The 22,230-nt window shown below is 47.4% G+C and overlaps 1 protein-coding gene across 10 annotated transcripts in view; it reads left to right on the top strand.

Annotated features, from left to right (window-relative positions):
- The window catches only part of RPAP3 (RNA polymerase II associated protein 3), a 286,980-nt gene that overhangs the window by 217,848 nt on the left and 46,902 nt on the right, over positions 1-22,230 (top strand). The gene's annotated exons all lie outside the window — the stretch shown is intronic.

Below are 22,230 nucleotides of genomic sequence, written 5' to 3'. Positions count from 1 at the left end.
CCTTCAAAAAACAGTTTAGTAACCGATAAAGAAGCTCCAAAGTTTAGGCTGTTCACGTACTCTTATATTGCCCAGATAATGCCCCATGAACCTTCACAACGGGAGGGTACGGGTACCTATAGTCCCACACTTGAAAAAGAAAAAGAAAAACTGTTGGTTTTGAGATCCTTCCTAATTGAGCAGCGTTTCACTGTTGCAAATCGCGTGTGGAGTACTTACAATATCAAGGTTACCTTCTCACCAGGACACTTCCTCGCCGCGGCTCCGTGAAACGTTGAGCCAGTGTGGGCAGTGTCCTTAAATAATGAGCATAATTGGTAGTTTTGCTGCCAAAAAACTGCACTGATTGTTACAAACACTAGACCGTCAGAAAATCCAAGATGGTGACCTAGAATGGCATCTCTGGCTGAATGTCTTTGTTCCTCACTTCCTGTTGCTTAAGGATCCCTGTTGTATAGCCCTAGGAGCAAAAAAGACTAGTGCGCTAACTAAAAGGGCACTTACAAAACCGGGTTTCTGCCCAGTTGCTTTAAAAGATTTTTATGCTGAGAACATATAGTGGTAATGACAACGCTCTACAGAAGGGTGAGCTCAAGATGGCATAAGTGAATAGGAGTGGAAAAACATGTGGCAGGACATTAAATTTCACAGGGCAATGTACAGGCCACATTATTTCAGAGGTGTTTTCCTGCTGGCCCCAAGTGTTTAATAGAAAGTTGGCTAACATAAGGGTTCTGCCCAGTCGTTTCAAGAGTTTCTATGCAGTAGTTTTCTCTTCCCGGATATTGTGACAAAAGTCAAGAGGAGGTACAAATCAGCTTCAATTGTCCCCAGGGGATGTCGTCGTTCAGACCTGTAATGTTTGTCCCCAAGCGGAGCAACCACCGCTGTTCCTTCTTGAGAAGACCATGTTCACTGTTCAGTTATTCGATAATGGTCCACTATTGGTGTTGGATTGTCAAGTAGGGGGTAGCCATTTTCGTAATACTTCTTTTGCAACATACGTTGCTCCAGTGCTCTCCTATGCGTGTCTTATCTGATATAGACATCTAGCCACAGATTCCTTAACTTAGAATATCTCCCCAGGCGTCAGACTGGATCCGGAAAATATTTTTCCCCATCAATACCTCTGCACGCCGGGAGGCGGCGTTTCCCGGCTCCGTCTTGACGTCATCCACGGAAGTGACGTCAATGGAGCCATATATGCCCCTTCCTGCGTGCTGACGTCAGTTTTCTTCTTTCCGCGTCCTAACGCACATCTGGGAAAGGGATACTTCTGGCCTGTTTTTCTTATCTTCAGTGTGTTCGATGCCTGCGGGCTTCAAGCCGTGCCGGTCCTTATCGAGATAGATGTCAGCGACGGACCCTCACAAAATCTGTATGTGGTGCTTCGGCGACCACCACGACTCCGTGGAGTGCGGCGCTTGGCGCGAGCTGTGGCCGAATCCCTTCAGAAACGCCGCATGAAGCTGCTGTCTGCCCGGATGTCCCGAACGGACCCCTCGCAACACCTGTCTCCTTCTCCAGCGGTGATGTCCATGTGGCGCTGGTCCTCACAGGAGGACGTTCCTGTTCTGGCAGGTCCTGGGATCGTTGCCGTCATTCGCCTACCTCAGGTTAGTACAAACGGAAGTTGCGGAAGTCATCGTCTTCGTGTCAACATCATGTCAGAGTCTGCAACTCCCGGTCGTTGCCACACTCGGGCCCTCAGGAATCGGCCCCTGCATATCCCCTGTTTCCGGGTGCTGGGACGGCTCGTCCTTAAATGGAGGACTACTGCAGGGCCCTGCTGTCCTTTCTTGCTTTGCCCCCCCTCCCTGGTGTGCCTTCGGACCCCATAGTGAGGTTAGGTGCTCAGGTCGGGACTCTGCCGTCGGGTTTACCCTCGGAGCCGACTGAGTGCCCTGACTCCTACTCCGGAGACGCCGCAACGTCGGGACATGACCCGGAGGGGCATCCCACAACGTCTAGCCTTTCCACAGCGCCATCCCACAGCCTTCCGATGTTCCCTGCGGCATCTCTGGAGGTGGCTGTAGCACGGTGCACGACACCGCTTCCGCACACTCTCTCCCCACAGGTTTCCACCTCAGGATATGTTGAGTGTGCGTCAGTCCGACTCCGGTCAGTCACAGCCTTTCCAGAGGTCGCCGACACCGGTTCTATTTGGACGGTCGAGGCCTTTTCGGAGGTCGTCGACACTGGCTCGACTCGGCCGGTCGAGGCCTTTTCAGAGGTTGCCAACTCTGGGTCGACGTCACCTCGACGCCGTTCGACGCCCGTACCATCTCCGGCTTTATTGGTGGAGAGTGTGGTCTCAGTGGATTCCTCGTTTCAATGCTCTCTGGAGCAGGTGCCAGTGGGGCATTGGCCGACTGCTGAGCCTCTGTTAGGTGACCGGATTAGCTTGCGTCTGTCACCTACTGATGACTTGCTGTCACCGCCTCACGGGGCCAGGGAGGCTAGTGGGACGTTTATCAGGGCTGTTTGCAGAGCTGCAGACATTTTGAGGATGCAGCCGCCCTCAGTCTCTAGGCCTTCGGTGCCATTGTTGGAACTTCTCCACCAGAGCGTGGGGGACATGGAGCCATTGTTGCCATTTGTCATTATTTGACATCCTTCTCGGGCCATGGGCGAGGTCCTTTTCAGGGGACCCCGTGGATCGTACTGTGGCGCATCGCCATCGCCCAGCTCCCGATGACCCCACCTGTTTGACCCTCTATCCTGTAGCTGGTGCATTTGTGATTCAGGCAGCTCTCTCGACTACTCCAGTTCCGTTGCATCCTCCCACTCGGGAGTCTCGGTGGTTGGAGTCATGTGAGCGATATGTGTTTGCCTCAGCCAGCGCAGGACTCCCGTCCCTAAACACGGTGTGTGTGTTTCCTCGGGCTACATTTGCCCTTTGGGACTCTGTCGAGCAGCTCCTCCCCTCCTTGGTGGAGAACTCTCGTGCTGATCTGGCCCGCATAATCCGTGACGGCCATGATATGGTGCAATTTTCGATTCGGTCTGCCATGAACACCACTGACTCAGTGGGTTGGACTATGGCCAGGTCGGTTGAAATGTGCCGCCATGCGTGGTTGTGTGGTGAAGTTTTCCCAGAGCGTGTTCAGGAGCGGCTTAGAGATCTACCATTTGACTGGATCACTCTTTTTGACGCCCATGCTGAATCGACGGTCAGGCGCCTCCTGTCTATGTTTGCTTGTCTTCCACGGTTTTAATCGTCATGGAGGATTTTGGGATTTGTGGCGGTGCTGTCACTTTCTTCTCTGTTACCCATTCTTGGTTACAGCTGTTCTGAGCTGTGTGGCTGTTCAGCCATGTTGTTTCCTCATTCTGGTACAGCTGATTTAGCTGTATTTACCTTTCTTTTGAGCCTCTGCCCACGAGCTTGTCTCAAGAGGAACCCTTCTTTTGTCGGGTCGTGCCTTATCTATGTAGGGTATTTGTTGGCAGTTATATTGCTACTCTTTCTTACCCGGGAAGTTTTGCCGCTAGTTTACTCTTCCTACTATTGTAGGATGACTCCTCTGGTGAGATCCATCGGATTGGTCTCTCTCCGGGGGTTACAGTGGGTCGTCCACCGTTTGTCCGTAGTACATCCACGCCTCAGTAGGGTTTGACCTTCCCTGCTGTTTGGTTGGGGTTTTGTCACGCCTGTTTTCCTGTCGTGTTCTTGCAGACTCACTGTGTCTGTCTTGCCTGTCTACAGGCGGACATGCGCCCCTGGGAGACAGGTCCCTCTGTTCCGTTCCAGAACAGTCTCTTCTGTATTCTGTGAGTACTCGCCATATTGGTGCACACAGGTTGTGCTCTGCGTTCTTTCTTGTGGCTCAACCACTGTCGGGGTTCTTGCCTATGGCAAGGGGAGTTCCCGCTGGCTCAGACTAGGCTGTGTGTTGCCACCTACCCAACTTCCCTAGCGGGGTCTCTGGACCCTTGCAGGGGGTTCAGTTTTTCCGCTCCTGCCCTGTGCATATTTCTTAATTCTTCAAAGGGTGGCTCTTGTCTATAACTTTCTGCCACCGGCTTTGTGCTCCACCCCAGCTGTTTCTCCGGGTATGGATTCTTATTCACATTTGTAGCACTGGTGTTGAGCTCCCCACCAGCTGTTTTTCTGGGGGTTAGTTCTTACTCCCATTTCTGGCACAGTGCTTCTTTAGGTATCATTACTGTGCAAGTCTTCTTTTTGGCATTCTCCTTGTTGGTAGACTGTGTCGGTCTATGGCGATGTGTGCTTCTGGCGACAGGCTTCTGTCTGCCTTTTCTCAATCCCTTACTGACAGTCTTGTGGTCTAGGTTCCCGCCTGCGTTCTGTGACTGTTCTACCGCACACCGGTACAGTGGTACCAATTGAACGACTCCCTTGTTTAGTGTTTCGTCCCTTCATGTATGTGTGGCAACATTCCTGTCTCTTTGTGTATATGTCGTAGGTTCTACACGCCACGGGGGTGCGCCCATACTAGGTTCTTTTGCCCTAGTATCTGGCCTTTCTTGCTAACTCTCTCCTTCGGGATAGAGTCCCCTATGTGTTACCGGCTTGCAGGTTGTCCCCTCACGCTGGTATCTTTTGGTACATTTGGGTGCATGCCTACCTACTGAGCTTTTGTTCCATGGTGACTCTTTTGTCTCTGTTGGCACTAGACTCTGGGTTCGGCCCTACCACTGTTGTCGCATGTCCTAAAGGGTACACATTTGATGTGTGTTTTTTCTTACACACACGGACCTCCTTTTGCAGCTACAGTTCTTGGCTGGACAGTCTTTGGACTGTCCCCTGTATCGTTTTGGCATCCGTTATGGTGTATGTTCAGGTGGTATGCCCTACTCTTGTCATGTTACTTATGGAGTTTTCTGGGTCTAAAGTCACTTACCCTGACAATGCGGTTCCCACCGTGTTTAGTCCAGCCTTTTGACTAATATGTTCTCCAAGAACTTGGTGGTTGTTTCACAGACTCTCCTCCTATGGGGTATGGCTTTGGTATCTATTCTAAGTTAAGGAATCTGCGGCTAGATGTGTCTATCAGATGGAAGAGTTACTTACCTTCGGTAACGATATATCTGGTAGAGACACAGTCTAGCCGCAGATTCCTTAATGCCCGCCCATCCTCCCCGCTCTGCGAAAGCCTTTTCATATGGTGTTTATCCATCTAGCCCCACCTTTTCTGGTGGCCTTGGTCTTTCAGAGGTGTGCTCTTGCACCTCACACTGGGGTAGGGTGTGTTGTTCTGCGTGGGGCCCTTCGTCCTCCCCTCCGCCCTACTGTTATGTTGGTGGCGTATTCTCACACCTTCCATTTGGCGCAGGGGGTGTTCTCGGTTTTCGAGCCCTTTTGCTCTCCACTCTGTCCACGTTTTTAGGTGTTTGTGGTCTATACTTTTCACTGCCTTCTCATGTTGCTCCACTTGTGCTCCTCACGGGTGGAGTTATTCTGTTTTCAATTTCCACCCACCGTCCTCGCCTGTGCCTTCATCTTTCTAAGGTAGTCGGTTGGGTTAGGTTCTCTTTGGTGTTACACTCCTTCAGTCTCTGGAGGGTATGTGTAATGAACTTTCTGGTGCTTGTTCACTTCTAGTCACTTGTCTTGCAACATGTTGCTTCAATGTGGTGGTTCTTTTAATTTCCCTCCTGTAGTGACAAGCTGTGTCTGGCTTGTCCTATCTTTTGTGCCGCCGCCGTTACCCCCTGGATGTGGGGCACGGCTTGGCAGTTTGGTGGGCCCTTGCATGCAGCAAGTGCTCTGTGAGCTCCCTTTAGTCCCTCCGGGTACTAGGTGCTTTTTCAACTTCTGTTGTTTCTCTTTTTTTATGTTACTTATCGTTGTTATTTCAATGATTTTCCTCTTTATTAACACACACTGTTCCTATGCTATCGCAGTTTTTGCATGACTCCGCGTTGTGGCGCAGAAACGTTTCCTGTAGAAAACTGACGTCAGCACGCCGGGAGGGGCATATATGGCTCCATAGACGTCACTTCCGTGCATGACGTCAGGACGGAGCCGGGTATTACTGGGGAAAAAGATTTTTCGATCAAGTCTGAAGCCTGGGGAGATATTGTAAATTAAGTAATCTGCGGCTAGACTGTGCCTCCACCAGATATATTGTTACCGTAGGTAAGTAACTCTTCCAACAGGTCAAGTTGACATTCCGACATATTCCATTCCGCTTGGGCAAGTGATGATATAAACCACAGTCTTGCTGTTGCAGTTCGTAAATCCCCTCCTCTCCCATTCTGTACCATTCCTGAATTTTATACTTTTGCCTTTCTTCGTCAGGTGGCAAGTGCTGCAATTACCACAAGGATAATGGCCCTTCACTGGGGGTAAGAGGATATTTTCTGCCTCAATTGCTAAGGTGGGTCGTGGTCTTGTGTGGACCATCATGTCCCTCAGGCTCCTTCCCCTTTTGTGTGCAAACATCGGTTTGGGAAGGTTGAGGTTTCCGCATGCCAGGAGTCTCCAATGTTTGTTTACAATTTTTGTCACTTGATTGGAGTTGGTATTGTAAGTAGTGGTACATATTGGTCTCTCTTCTGGGTCCTTAGGTACTCTCGGTTCCAGCAGTGCTTCCCTATTGTTGTTACGTGCCCTCTTAATGGCTCTGTCAATGATTCGTGTAGAGTAGTTGCGTTTCTTTAGTTTCTCTTGTAGATCAGTAGCCTGCCTCTTGAAGTCTTTAATCTCCGTACAGTTCCTCCACAAGAGAAGGAACTGTCCGGATCGGAGATTGTCCCGAAGGTGGCGGGAATGGAAGCAGTTATATAACAGCAAACAGTTCTTTGTTGTAACTTTAAAGTGAGTGGTAGTCTTTAAAGTACCCTCATCTGAGTAGATATTACACTCCAGGAAAACCAAGTTGGTCCGTGAGGTTGTGCTGGTGAATTTCAGATAGATGTTTTGTTGGTTCAGCCAGGTCATAAAGTTTTCAGTTGATTTAATGTCTCCTTCCCATATAACCAACACATCGTCTATGCAGCCACAGACACAAGTCTGGCCACCAGCTGCTGACCGAAACTCCGGCAAGGGAGGCCTAGACAATAAGTTTCCTGTCACAGGTAGGTGTAACCACCTCCCAGACAGGCTTTAGTGTATTGGGGCTGGGTGGGTGCACTCCATGAGTGCTTTGAAAGTGTGCACTGGGGGCATACTTGGTGTCCCTGTACATAGCCCAGTTCAAACCGGAAGAATCTCCCTTGGGATCAAGGAGTGACTAGTCTGCTCAAGCAGGCACCAACGTAGCATCTTGCCGGTCTGCATTTCCGAAGCTCCCGACGGACTCCGAAGAATTTGCAACACAGGAAGAGGATTTCCAGACTTCTCAGAGGCCGACTCAAGTCCCCAGCAAAGCTGAGACCTGCAACCCTCACGAGTGACGTGGAACCGGAAACCCTGGACACATGCACATTTGCTAGTGCAATGACTTCACGACCTTTCCTGAAGTTGTGCTTTGGGTTACTTGTAGCCCGAGCACCATCTGCACCGAAGATGGTTGGCCTACACTCCACGAGTGTTCCGTGAGCCCGCTTCTTGCATTTCAGCTCGAAGCTCCTTCGCGATCCCTGGTCCGTCGACTGGTGGGTTCCCACAAAGGCAACTGATTTTCCTTGGGCTTCCCTGGTTGCTCCAGACGTGCCCTGACTCTCCACCGAGTGGTGAGTCCCTAGGAACTTGCTGGTCCACACCGGAGCATTTCTTTGATTCCTGAGTGGGTTGCTGTTGCCAAGGCTTGTTGGATCCAATCCGGGCACCGACACCGCAGCACTCAACATCCTTCGTGGGACAGCTTGATTCCAGATCCTGGTAGTCGTCGACGCCTCTTGGTCCTCGGGGCTGAAGAGTCGAGCTTCACCTCTTTCACCTGAAATCACCCGACATCGGTGGGCATTCGACTATCATGCCCCTGGTCACTGGCAAGTGACCCAGACTCTGTCCCCTCTTTTTTCAGGTTCTTCTCACCCTCGATCCAGGCTTGGATCGCACCGGACACCTTCCACTTGGACGACAGCAGCACTTTGCAGCCATTGAAGACGACTACGAAACCCGACACCAAAAAACACCTATGCACCTGGCTTCCCTGGGTGAGGTAACTCGAGTACTCCGGTGCTCCCTTGGGTGTTTGCTCTAGAACCCCTTAAGTCTAAAAGGGTTTAGCCAAGTCCTCTCCTAAGTGTTTAAATTTCCAACCGCGACTTTCCCCATAGAAATTAATAGTGATTTGCAGCTGTCTTCACACACTGCTTGCGTCCCCCATGGGTCCCCTGTGTCACTACCATGTGTGGTTCCTGGTGGCCCCAGCGGTTCTACAGGCTCTAGACCTTGTGTCTATGCAAGTCGTGGTTCTTATACCACTTTCTTAATATATGGTTTGGTACGCCCCTAGGGCTCAGCGTATATTGTGCTAATTTACTGTGTGATATTAAGTTTACTGAATGTACTCTTGCCCTAGCCTCATAAAGAGACTAGAGGGCCGGTTTAGAATAAATGCATATATTTTATATATATATACCTGGTGTGGTTCTTCTTTCATTTGGTCATTCACGAGATTATAGACTGGTAAAACTAGCTGCTTTACATTCTTCCAAGACTTAGCCTGAAGGCTGCTCTCCGCAGCTACCACAAGGATAGCTTTCTTCAAAGGATGTCTTGAACCTGTCATCAGTAAGGATAGTTTGGACTATTGCAAGGTGCCCACTAGAATAGTGGACAGCATATGCCAGGCCAACTTCTCACACCCATCTTTTTCCCTCTGCCTCATCCCACCAGGGAGGAGGAGAGACTTTATAGGCTGGACATAAAGGTTCCGATCTGAACACAAACCGTTTGTCTGATATGTGGACAGCTAGAAGGGCAGAGAAGTTCAGAAGAAGATACTGTCCTAGTGAATTATACTTTAGATTAAAATCCGTTATGCCCTTGCCAAGAAGGAACCACCAGAAGGAATAACAGCTCACTCCACAGAGCAAATTCACAAATTGTGACTTTGGTCAGGTGCGTGCTTATCACAGAAATATGCTGTGCAGCAAACTGGACTTACCTAGTACATTTTCAAACCATTATTGTTTGGATCAAAGTGAAAAGGGATGGTCATTTGGATGGCCTGTTCCATGCTTCAAAACTGTGTAGGCGTGACCATTCCATCAGACCCACCACCTGTTAAGTATTACTGGAGTACCTATTCAAAAAGTGAGGACTATGCAGGTAGAAGTAGCCATCAGAACTAAAAGTTACTTACCTTTGGTAAAGATCTTTCTGGTGGATCTAGCTGCAGATTCACCCACCTATCCCTTCTGAAGGAAGGTTGTTGTCATCTAAATAATAATGTTCCAAGTTAGATTGGTTGCACTGCATGTTCAATGTGGACGTTCGGTTGGCCTCGTCCCTCCCTCTAAGGGCTTTGAAAAAATAAATGGACCAGGAACTAATGTCAGGGCACAGGAGTAGCGCTGCATGGTTCCAATGACGTCATGTTTGTGCATTAACCGAGGATGAGACTGACCTGACACCACTTAGCGGCACAGGAGAGCTGTTGCAAAATTTCTGGATCCAGTCTAATGCCTGGGAATATAAAAAAGGTGAGAAATCTGCAGGTAGATAGTTTCCACGAGAAATCTAGAACTGAAAGTAATGTTTTCTTCTTGTGGCTTTAACTTTTTGACATGGAAAGGCCTTTTTAGGTTTTGCCTGCACAGCAATTGCGCTGTTCTTGAGAAATCTATTGTTTTTAATATAAACCTAAAAGGGATTTACATCCTGCCTCCTCCTTCCTGGCTTCCCATTGGTTCCTGGGCTTTCACTTAACTTTCCTCCATTTCTATTAGCTGTAGCATATTTTCCTGCGTTTACCTACGCTTGTTCCTCGTTTCCTTTTCTTATAAAAATGGAGATGGAGGAAACAGATGAGTAAGGCCCTTAAAGAATCTGTTAACAATAGGAGAATTGAATAAAGATGGCTGATCTGGCAGCCGAAGAAAAGCAGAGATGGCTGCAAGATATCCTTCAAGAGTGCCCAAAGCAGATCCCTGCTGAACCAAAGAAAGAATGTATAAAAGGACCTCAGAAAGAGGAGCAGAAAGACAGTCAACAGCCTTTGCTGTGCGCCATGCCACAACTTTGTTCCATTGACAGGCATCTACCATTTTAGTAGAGGGACGCCTGGCTGCCAAGATAACATTACAGACTTCAGGCGGAGGTTCGAAAGCTGTCAATTGTTGCCGCTCAATCTCCAAGCACGGATTTGGAGACTGAACAGGTTCGGGTGAGGAACCCTGCCTTGCTGCTGCGAAAGAAGATCCACCCGAAGAGGCAGTCTGATCGGAAGAGCAATAGCCAAGCTCAGAAGGTCAGGGTACCCCACTCTTCATGCCCATTCCGGAACTACAAAAGTGACTTGAACCCAGTTGTGCTTGATCTTCTTGAGTGCAATGGGCAGAAGTGATACAGGCAGAAGGCGTACAGAAGGCCAAAGCTCCACTCCCGACAAAAACCGTCTCAGAGCGTGCGCCGCATTGGAAACTCCAACGCGCCATACTGCTGACATTGTGCGTTCTCTTCGGAGGCGAACAGATCTAACCAAGGCTCTCCCTACCGCCGAAAGAGACCTTGCGCCAACTCCGGATGGAGACACATTTCATGATAGACCAGGAAAAATAAGAAGGGGGTAATGGGTCCAGATATTATGCACTCCTCTGTTTAATGGAGGATATTTTTAAGGGGATACTTGTCCTCGGCAATGAGAAACCCCTTCCCCATTTAATTTGAAACTGAAAGATGTACCAGGACAAGTAAGAAAATGTGTAGTCTGTTAGGAATTAGAGCCTTTTATTGTATCCAGTATGTTATGTATGATCGGGAATCTCTAAATCTTCAGAGTATTTCAAAGCAAAGTCAAGACAGAAAGCAAAAGGTTTGTTACACAGCCATCACGTGTTTCACCCCCTAACATTGGCCTTTCAGCCTTGGGCTTCCTTAGGGCGTAAAGCACTCATAAGTTGTAATTCCTTAAGTGGTTTAGAGAAACCCCAAAGAAAACATCCAACTTGTTTTCTAATGGTGAAGTATTTTTAAGATGGTGATCTGGAGATTTCAGTCGGCACGGGCAGTGATAGACTAGGCACCGACAGCTGAGTCAGTCCGCCCCGGCGTTCAGGGAGTCTGCCAGGTGTTGAACCACCAGGGTTATGTCCAGATGTTCCAGCCATGTCCAAAGCCTTAGAGCCTCTTGACAAAGGGTCAATGACCCCTCCATACCCTGTTTGTTACAGGACCACATGGTGGTGGAATTGTCTGTGAACACCTTCACCACTTTCCTCTTGAGAGAGGGCAGGAATGCTTTCAGTGCCAATCCGAACGCCTGTAGCTCCAAAAGGTAGATATGAAGACTGGATTCTGCTGGAGACCAGACGCCTTTGATCTCCCAGTAGCCGCCCCATCCCAGAAGTGACGCTTTCGTCACAACTGTTAGATCTGGTTGGGGAAGGAAAAGGGATCTTCCTCTGCCCTAATCTTGGTTCGTTATCCACCACTGCAGTTGGTGCACAGTTCCCTTCGAGATCTGGACGTAGTCGAAACTATTCCCCTGATACTTTCCCCACGGGAACTTCAGGTCCCACTGCAGAGCCTGCATATAACCAACAGGCATGATCCACCAGCAGGAGGCCATGAAGCCCAGCAGCCTCAGAATCATACTCACCGAATTCCGGGATAGAAGCTGAAACATCGGTACCATAGCCCGAGTATCTCGGACTCGCTGCTCGGAAGGATAGTCCCGAAACTGCACCTTGTCCAGAACCAGCCCGATGATAGGGAGCGTCTGAGTCAGGTATGAATTCAGAATGTTCATAGTGAACGCCAGCGAATGCAGGAGGTTCGCCGTTGTCTTGAGGTGGGAGACAACAGCGTGGGGCGAACCCTCTTTCAAAAGCCAGTCATCGAGATAGTGGAAGACTGGAACCCGTAATCTGCGCAGATGAGCTGTGCCCACCGCCGTTACCTTTGTGAACACCAGACGGCTGCTGAGGCCAAAAGGGAGCATGGTGAACTGAAAATGCTTGTGGCCCACCGTGAACGAAATGTAACGTCTGTGGGCCGGCAGGATGGGTCGAGTGCAGATTGAACTTTGGCTAGGGTGAGCATTTTCAACTTCTCCTTCCCAGGAAGATGTTGAGGGTCCAGAGGTCTGGAATAGGACGCAGACCTTTCTCCTTCTTGGGGAACAGAATAACAACCACAACTTACTTTGGGCGCAAGGACCCTCTCCATATTTCCGTTGGCTCAGGGAGCCGATACTTCCTGGCGGAGAAGTGCCAAATGAGCCTCTGACATGCGATTGTAAGAAGGTGGCATAGACTGCGTATATGTAGGTCCTGCAACGTCATCCTGGCGCCCAAGACGATGGGCGTGGAGCCACCTAACCAGGGGTACTGTTAAAGAAAAAATATTTGGATCCAAACTGACGCCTGAGGGAAATTCTAAGGTAAGGAATCTACAACTAACATATGTCTATACCAGATACATCCTTACCAAAGGTAAGTAACTTGTTCTTCCGCACCTTCAGACAAGAAGTCGGAGCTCTCAGCTCAACAAATATTTTTCACTAAATTGTATTTCTACCCTCACAACCTCAAAACCACTTTAGTGTGTCCTTTTCAAAACACTTCCATAGCGTAGGAGGCAGGATCAAAGGTTTCCTCCAAGGGTGGCAGGACATCAGTTTGAACACATACGTACTCCAAATTGTCAAACTGGCCTATGCCCACCCATTTCTTTCTACCCCATCACACTTTCCACCCCCATCAGTGAGGCTGACTGAGGAACACGTGTATGTTTAACAGCAGGGTATGCAGTCCCTTTTGAACAAAGGGGTTATAGATAGGGTTCCAGGCTCAGAACTAGAAACTCAATGTTACTCCTGCTACTTCCTGGTGGCAAAGGACGGAGCTCTGCATCCTTTTTTAGATCTTTGCCTTCTCAGCACTTTCCTACAGAAGAACAAATCTAAGATGCTCCCGCTGCCCAGGTTTGGCCAGTCTTGGATCACAGAGACTGAATGGTAGCATTGGACCTGTAGGATGTGTGTTTCCATATTCCCCCAAGGCATTATCTGTTTTTTACACTGTGCCAGGAGCAATTTCAGTTTGGGGTGCTCCCGTTTAACTTCACCAGTGCCCTACGTGTGGTCACGAATGTGATTCCTGCAGCGTAACTCTGGAGGTGGTGTACCAGTCTTTCGATACTTCTATAGCTAGCTGTGAAGAAGGGCTTGCTCGATGCAGTTATAGACTACCTCAAGACAATGGTGAACCTCGTAGCATTGTTGGGATTCATGATCAACGTGCCAAAGTCACACCTGACTCCTTCGCAGATGCTCCTGTGCACTGAATCTATTCAGGATAGAGTGCAGTTTCGTGCCTTCCCCTGAAGCAGTCTCCAGGACATGCGGGCTATAATCCTGATGTTTAAACCTCTTAAATGGATCTCAGTAAGATTGGTGTTGAGGCTGCTGGACATTCTCCCTGCATCCTGCTGGTCAACTACACCAGATGGCACATGTCTGCTCTACAATAGGAACTTAAGTCCCAGTGGTCACAGAACCAGGGGAACCTATCTGATTGATCCAGGTTTCGGAGGATACTGCAAAAGATCTGCATTTGTGGCTGCTAGACTGCGATTGGACCACTGGTAGACCCCTCCCTGTATCCTATCTACAGTTTTCATTGAGGATAGATATCTCACTTCTGGGCTGGGGAGGCCATATGGAAAGATAAAGATTAGAGTTCTCTGTTCTCCGGTGAAAACCCACTCCACATCAATTTGTTGAATTTGTGGGTGATCCACTCAGCGTTGAAGACCATCTTACCATCCATTAAGGGGAGCCTAGTATAGGTACTCACAGACAACATTACTGCCATGTGAATTGCAACAAGTAGGGTGGAGTCAGGTCTATGCCAGGAGGCTCTGTCCATCTTGAAGTGGCTGACTTGCCAATGCATTTCTCTAGTTGTTAACCACCTGTCAGGCACACTAAATGCCAGAGTGGACAAACTCAGTTGCTGGTAACTAGCAGATTACGAGTGGCAGTTACACCCATAGGTGGCACAGGGTTTTTTCAAGCAATGGGGAGAACCCTGCTTCGATCACCACCAAAAATGCTAGTGTCAGCATTTTTGCATGCTATAATTCCCAGGACGACTCTCACTAAGAGACACATTCCACCTAGGGTGAAGTTTGGAATTCTTGTATGCCTTCATCTGTACCCCTCTTGGCTCGAGTTCTGAAGAGCATCAAGGCCATCCAAGCCCAAGTCATCCCAGTGGCTCCAGATTTCAGATGGGAAATGTGGCATCCAGAACTTCTTGGCATATTCATCTGTCCTCAGTTCAAGCTGCTACTTAGGGGGATCTACTGTCGTAGTGACAGTACAGGGTCCTGCACTTGGGCCTCTACACTCTGCACCTCCATGTATGTAGATTAAGCAGCAGCAGCTAATACCCTTAGATCTTCCTCTTGAAGTTAATAATGCTATTCTGGTTGCCAGGCCATCTAGGAAAATGATGAATGCCTGGTGATAGGAATAGTGTTTGACTTGGTGCATCATCTACCAGATTGCTCTGCTGCAAGCTAAGCTGTCTGAACTGTTGTTGTTTGTTGTATCGTTGGTTCAGCTAGGACTTGTGTTGGGCATTGTTAAAGGCTATTTGTCACTTTTTATAAGGCTGCCGGATCAGCCTAATTTGTTTAAATCACCTGTTCTGATGAGACTTCATATGGGTTTACAACATATGTTTCTGTTAAAGTCCTTTGAAACGCCACCGTGGAACTTGAATTTTGGTACTTTTCTGCGGTGCACCTCATTTTAACCAATGGATGATCAATGCATCTCTTGACCCTGAAGATTGTTTTAGTAGTTGTGATAATGTCATCTCATTGTTACACACCTGTCAAGAAGCAACCTCCAGACGGATTATTGTCCTTTTGACCAGGGCCAATGCTGCTACCACTGTGCTGGCACAAGAAGTACTTGTCCTTGACAACTGTTAGTTTGCTACGTGAGCAGTACATAAGTTCACAAAGTATTCCTGCTTTGATATCCAGGTCCAGCATTATGGGTATTTCGCCCGTTTGGACCTGCATGACTTTTTGATATGAGCCATTCCACAGACCCATCATCTTGGGATGGTACTGCTTTGGTGAGGAATCCCTGGTTAGAAACATACATCTTTTGAACATGTTACTTATCTTCAGTAACACTCTTCCTGGCAAATACAACTGATTCCTCACTGCCTCCCACCTTCCCCTCTCACAGAGTGGTCTCTTTTCCAATCTAAAAAGGTCCCAATTTCGGAATCTGCACACTGGTACCTCTGTTTATTGCTGAGTTCCATGTTAGAGGGAGCAGATAGTCCAGAATGAAACATGTTGACGTGCAGTGGTGGCGCTTGTATGCAGCCTATCGTCACTTTTGGGGAGGAACAGTCAGCACTTAGCCATACACCACCACTTTCCAGCACATGGAAGCATTGCTTTTTAAAAATCATCTGATCCAGTCTGGTGAGGAATCTGTGATTAGATAGAGTAACCGCCAGAAAGACCATAACCACAGGTAGGTAACTTGCTCATTCTGGAGATTGCTCTAAAATTGAACAGCTTGGAAGTATACCAGTTCTCAAATTATTGACATTTGAATCTCTACATTGACTTATACTGTTTGCTGGCCTCACTGTCAGTAACTTATGCTTCAGCCTCAAGTACATCCCTGGAAATACCACTAATTATCTTTGCAGAAAATTACAATAATATGTCCCTTTAGTCATCCAACAGACACTGACCATTAATACAGCTCAAAAGGTGCCTGGTGTTTTGTCATTCAAAGACCTCAGCTATAGATCCCTGTTCCCTTGTCAATTTATAAAGAAGTTCAAGGTCCAGCTAGATGATACTTAGCTAAAAACTCGTATCTTATTTTGTAACATTCACTTCTCCTACCTGGAAGTCCTGTGAGGCAAGTCAGGTTCCAGACCCATACTTTGCAGAGTATTAATTTATTTATCAATGTATTTATTCATCCAAGACACTACCTATTACAAAGTATCTCACAGAGGGGCTCGTTTTTAGGTTAAAAGACCATTATTTGAGCTTTCCTCTTTTGCCTAGATTCTGTTGTTCGAATGAAAAGGGGAGCGATCACTATGTGTTGTATACCTCCAGGCTGCCAATTTTATCACAACACTGTTGTCTGGTTTGGTATGAGTGCAGTTTCTTGAGTTTACAAAAATGATGCAGCCAAGGCAGATATGCACCTAATACAGTGGAATTGGAGATCTAGTCATATTGGGAAGAGCGAGTTGATCATGACCCACTTGTCAAGCCTCTACTTATCCATTAGCCTGATGCCCTTTCATACCACACTTGCTCAAATGAGGCGCCTTCAGAGCTGGCTCCCTCAGAGTTTAGCCTTTGGATAGTGATTGTCCAGGTGAGCAATTATGGTCTTGCAAGAAAACAATGGCCTTACTGTAGGAAAGACAAGTCAGTCAAATAGAACCTTTCTCATGGATCCTTTTAGATGTAATTTTTCTTGGAACCGCTAGACCTCCTTTGTCTAGCATGTACAGAAGTGGAGGAGTTTTGTATCTTAATTTCTTTTGGAAATTATTACATTAATTGCTCCTTTCCCTGAAAAACTCTGAAATTAAATTAATTTTGTGAAGTACATCTCTTGCTTAATAGAATTTTTTGGGGATTTTGTGTGTGTGTGTCTGTGTGAACAAAGTTTAGGGTTTGTGTGTGTGTGTGTATATGGGTGTGAGAGACAGGGGTCTGTGGAGTGAAACCTTAGTACTACTTGTTCGCATACTGTGAGCTTGACTATGCCACTCTCTTATGGCTTTTTTTAACCTCTGTACTTTTTTTATAAACTCCTAGATCTTGTGGGTGGCGTGGGGTGCCTCTGATAGAATTAAAGAGAACTCATACTAGATTAGATTTGACCTTGTTTCACTCTAACTGATATATTGTAGGATTTTGTGAAACTTAGCTCAAATTAATTTAATGAAATACAATTACTTGATAGAATTAGTGGCTAACATCACACAGGTTACAGTGTGCGCTTCAGTACTGTGCCCAGTAATTCACTTCTGCTTCCTTCAGACCTCTGACCTGTAATGAAGTCATCATGTTCCTGACTTAGTGAACCTGTTAACTTTGTTGGTCGAGACAGAAGAAGGTTGATGCATTTTGCTTAGCTGTGTACCTCTACTTTCTAACAGTCCACACAGTACTGTGCTGCTGTCACTGCTCGATAATGAGCACAAAGGAGGAATGTGAAATTAGATCTTTGATTTACTCCAAAACCAACCACAAAATTAGGTGGCCAATGAATACATCTAGTTGAAGAAGACAAGCTTGCCAACACCAAGATTAGCATAAAAGCAGTGATGAGGCCACAAAAAACTGTGACAGTTGTTACTTTCCCACCTTTAAATCGTTGTTGTTTGTTATAATATACTGCTAGTATATGATATCTTACTTAAAACCTTCTAGTTTATGGTGTTGTATGTGCATTATATGACATGCTTGATATGATATAATCAATGTTATGTCAGGTGTTGTTGGAGCACACATTTGTTGGAGCACAGTATAGTGTTTTGGCACTCCGCATTCTTGCCCTGATTACAAGAAATTGAGGTCTCACAGTGGGGAAATATTGCACTCAAAAGTCATAATGCTACTGGGTGCAGTGGTCTCTAGGTTGGATATTTGGATATTTTTACACAAGTCTCATGTAGACCATAATTAAACTGCAGTAGACATTGGTGTTTCCAGATTTTTGCCACATTCCGAGGATCCAGGTCTTACCTGATGGAATGTACCTATCGAAAACCCAAAACATACAATATTATCATAGATTTCAGAATCTTCATTCTTCAGATGCCTCCTTTTTCACACAAATCATGATTTCTGAGTCTCTCGGAATGAGGGCTGCCATTGGGAGTCATTTAAACTATTCCTACAAATGAAACTGGACAGAACACACCTGCTAATGGAAAACAGCCATTTTCTAGTACTGACATTATATTTTAACAGGTAATTTTCTTTTTTTTGATTTTGGAAAAGGGGGTGGTGTTGGATAGAGTTTCTGAATGATGCAGAATACTCTTACCAAGTCAGGAGATCATGGTTTTAATCCATCACCTGTTTTTTAGCTCATTGCACCATCCCAGCTCAGAACCTGGCTATATGCAAATTAGTCTGTTCCTGTCCCAGTGCATGATGGGAACAGGGCAAACCAAACTACCAAGCCAATTCTTATACTGGGAAGGAGACAAGCTTCCGGGGACCGGTTTCTGGCATCACAGCCTTCGTCGGCCCGGCTTGCTTGAATCCTGATGGTGCAATGAGCAAGGGACTCACGTCTGAGTATACCCTCCCACACATAGTGTGGATAAAATCGATTTTGGAAAAGGGGGTGGTGATGGAGAGAGTTTCTGAATGATGCAGAATACTCTTACCAAGTCAAGAGATCATGGTTTTAATCCATCACCTGTTTTTTAGCTCATTGCACCATCCCAGCTGAGAACCTGGCTATATGCAAATTAGTCTTTTCCTGTCCCAGTGCATGATGGGAACAGGGCAAACCAAACTACCAAGCCAATTCTTATACTGGGAAGGAGACAAGCTTCCGGGGACCGGTTTCTGGCATCACAGCCTTCGTCGGCCCGGCTTGCTTGAATCCTGATGGTGCAATGAGCAAGGGACTCACGTCTGAGTATACCCTCCCACACATAGTGTGGATAAAATCGATTTTGGAAAAGGGGGTGGTGATGGATAGAGTTTCTGAATGATGCAGAATACTCTTACCAAGTCAAGAGATCTGTGTTTTTTGCAATTTCACCCCGAGTGGGCTGGGGATGCTCAGACGTGAGTCCCAGGCTCTCCACACCACTGGAGTCAAGCTATTCAGGCTGAAGAAGGCTGATAGCCAGAAACCGGTCCTTGGATGCTTGATTCCGGTCTGGGAAAGACATGGCTTGGTAGTTCGGACTGGACTGTTCCCATGAGGCACAGGGTCAGAGCTGATTTGCATATAGCCAGTGTCTAACCCAGGGTGGTGTGGAGTGGAAAAAAACGATGGATTTAGGCCCAGATCCTTGTACTGGGGTGAATGTATGACATTGTTCTACATTCTGTCCATCAACTGTGTTTTTTGCAATTTCACCCGAGTGGGCTGGGGATGCTCAGACGTGAGTCCCAGGCTCTCCACACCACTGGAGTCAAGCTATCCAGGCTGAAGAAGGCTGATAGCCAGAAACCGGTCCTTGGATGCTTGATTCCGGTCTGGGAAAGACATGGCTTGGTAGTTCGGACTGGACTGTTCCCATGAGGCACAGGGTCAGAGCTGATTTGCATATAGCCAGTGTCTAACCCAGGGTGGTGTGGAGTGCAAACAAACGATGGATTTAGGCCCAGATCCTTGTACTGGGGTGAATGTATGACATTGTTCTACATTCTGTCCATCAACTGTGTTTTTTGCAATTTCACCCCGAGTGGGCTGGGGATGCTCAGACGTGAGTCCCAGGCTCTCCACACCACTGGAGTCAAGCTATCCAGGCTGAAGAAGGCTGATAGCCAGAAACCGGTCCTTGGATGCTTGATTCCGGTCTGGGAAAGACATGGCTTGGTAGTTCGGACTGGACTGTTCCCATGAGGCACAGGGTCAGAGCTGATTTGCATATAGCCAGTGTCTAACCCAGGGTGGTGTGGAGTGCAAAAAAACGATGGATTTAGGCCCAGATCCTTGTACTGGGGTGAATGTATGACATTGTTCTACATTCTGTCCATCAACTGTGTTTTTTGCAATTTTCTTTTTTTTACCAGACATAAAAGGAGGTAAAATAATCAGTATCTGATCTGCCCAGTTATATTGTTATGGAAACGCTCTAACCTACACATGTTTAACTCTGTGCATGGATGTTTATTAAAGAACAACAGTTCAGAACTTTAATGAAGCCAGTTCCAGCGTATTCTTGGTTCCTTTCTTGGCCGGGCATGCGCATTCACTTAAAACTGTTCTTGACAGGCTTCATGAATATTAGTGTCTTTCAAATTTTGACTTACCACGCCCTAACTCTTTTAGATTTGCATTCTCATGTTCAAACCAGCACATGGGGTAAGGGGGAAAAGGAAGGAGAAAGAATTAGGGATATGTTGGAAGCTGGCTCTGTATATACCAGACCTAAGTGAGGCATATTGTGCAGCAAGTCCAGGGAGTCCCCAGAGATATATCAGAGGCTATATTAGGTAAGTACTAACAGCTCTCTTTGTGGTAGTCTGGACACGCAGTTAGGCTTATCCATAGAGTGTGTTAAGCATTTATTGTATTCACTCAAACAAGACTGATGCATACACTCAGACACTGAATCTAGAGCAATTAGGGAAGTATAAAAAAAGGTACACTTGCAAGTTATTTCTAGAACCAAGCAGAACTTGGTACAGGTAGGTAAAATATGCTTTTCATTGTAGACTTTTACACAGAGATGCAATTGAGGATGGATTTGTACTTGTTACAGGTTTGTATCACTCTAAACTTCAGTTTAAATTACACAGTAATAACTTTCAGATTACTTTATAGTTACTTTTGGATTACTTTGAGATTTGAGAACTGGGTTGGTATGCCTAGATACCACACCTTAAGATCTCACAATTCAAGGTAAGTAAGACTTTTTATACTTTGAAGTTTAGTTACCTTTTCTCCATACAAATATCAGTTCAACACTTAAAACATATTAGGCACAAAATCTCTTAACATAGGTTCCGATGGGAGAAAAGTGTTAGTGGTTTCTATGGTAAGTACACAACTTATGAGTGGTGGTTTTGAGGGTTAAGACCAAGGTTTCCCAAGGCCTAGATGGGCACTCGAGTTGCACCACCAGCAGCACTAGGTCGGCCGGGTGCAGAGCGCAGGGGCCCAATGTTAGCCAATGGGGCTAAGGGGGCCTTCGGTTAGGGACTGCTTGCGAGCCGGCCAGTCTGGTGTGGGAACAAAGCTCCTAGGGTGAAGGTCAGCACTGCAGAGACCAATGACCAGCACAAGAGCTGCAACACCAGCGGCACTGGGGTGGCCTGGTGCAGAGTGCAAAACGGACCTCAGAGACCCTGTGTTTTTTTATGGAAATCGTTGGTTCTGGGAAGTTGCTGCAGGCTCAGGCAAGGGACGTCCTGAAGGCGACCATCGGCTGGAGAGGTAAGTTGGGTTTTTGGGGATGCCTGAGGCAGTAGGTCTTCTGGTGCTCTGGTCGTGGGTACCCTTCAGATTGAGGCTGCAGGTGTCATCTCGAAGCTTGAGACAGGTCCAGGATCATCAGATCCTGAGTCAGGATCGCTGGGGAAACCTCCTTGTGGTGTTGGGCCGTTCGAACTCGGATCCTGGGTGTTGGGTGCAAAATTGCGGAGGCGCCGGTATCCGGATTCTGAGGGTGAGCCTTTGCTGGAGCAAATCCAATGCTCACGGGAGACAGAGTCTGTAAGATGATTGCAGGGCAGGTCCTCCAGGCTCTGGGGGTTGCTTGCTGTTGGACTCGCTGGGGTTCTTGCTGTAGGCAGGTCATGGACAGAACAGGCCAGTAGGGCTGGGGCCAAAGCAATTGTTGTCCTCTTCTTCTTACTGAATCAGCTTAGCTCTTCGTTTCTTCTTCTTTCTTTCTCGAATATGAGTCAAGGTTCAGAGTTGCCCCTAAACACAAAATTTAGGGGATTTAAAGGGGTGTGCAAGGCAGGACCAATGGGGCCCTGCCTTGGGTTGAGTACACCCCCTACTATGCCACTCCCCGGTGGCAGGGGGCATGAGCCTCTCCATATTCAAGATGGAGGTCACTGACGTGCGCTTCACCTCTCCTCCCCCACCTGAGGGGTGGTGTTGGCAAAGGTGGGCACACCTCTCATTCTAACTTGGTTTTCCCGACGATTCTCTCGCCCAAGTGGGGGCCAGAACTAGTGGGAGCCAGTTGGGGGCAGCAAAAGGCAGGGACAGCTTCCAAAGGCAGCAGGCCTTTGAAGCTTCCCCTTTCCGGGACCCAGCCCATCCTGGTGGAGGAGACATCACACCTCTGCCCAGGATGGGCTTTGTTTCTGGACCCAGAGAGCTGAGGCCCTCTTCCCTGAGGTTCAAAAACCTGTCTGGTGGTGGCAAATGGCGGGTAGCCATGCTTGAACCACACCAGGACCGGTCTATTTTCCAGGAGGCA

Source organism: Lissotriton helveticus, chromosome 1_1 (genome assembly GCF_964261635.1).
Source record: "Lissotriton helveticus chromosome 1_1, aLisHel1.1, whole genome shotgun sequence".
Lineage (NCBI taxonomy): Eukaryota > Metazoa > Chordata > Amphibia > Caudata > Salamandridae > Lissotriton > Lissotriton helveticus.
Note: the sequence above shows the minus strand (reverse complement) of the source record. Positions and strands in the feature narration are given on the sequence as shown.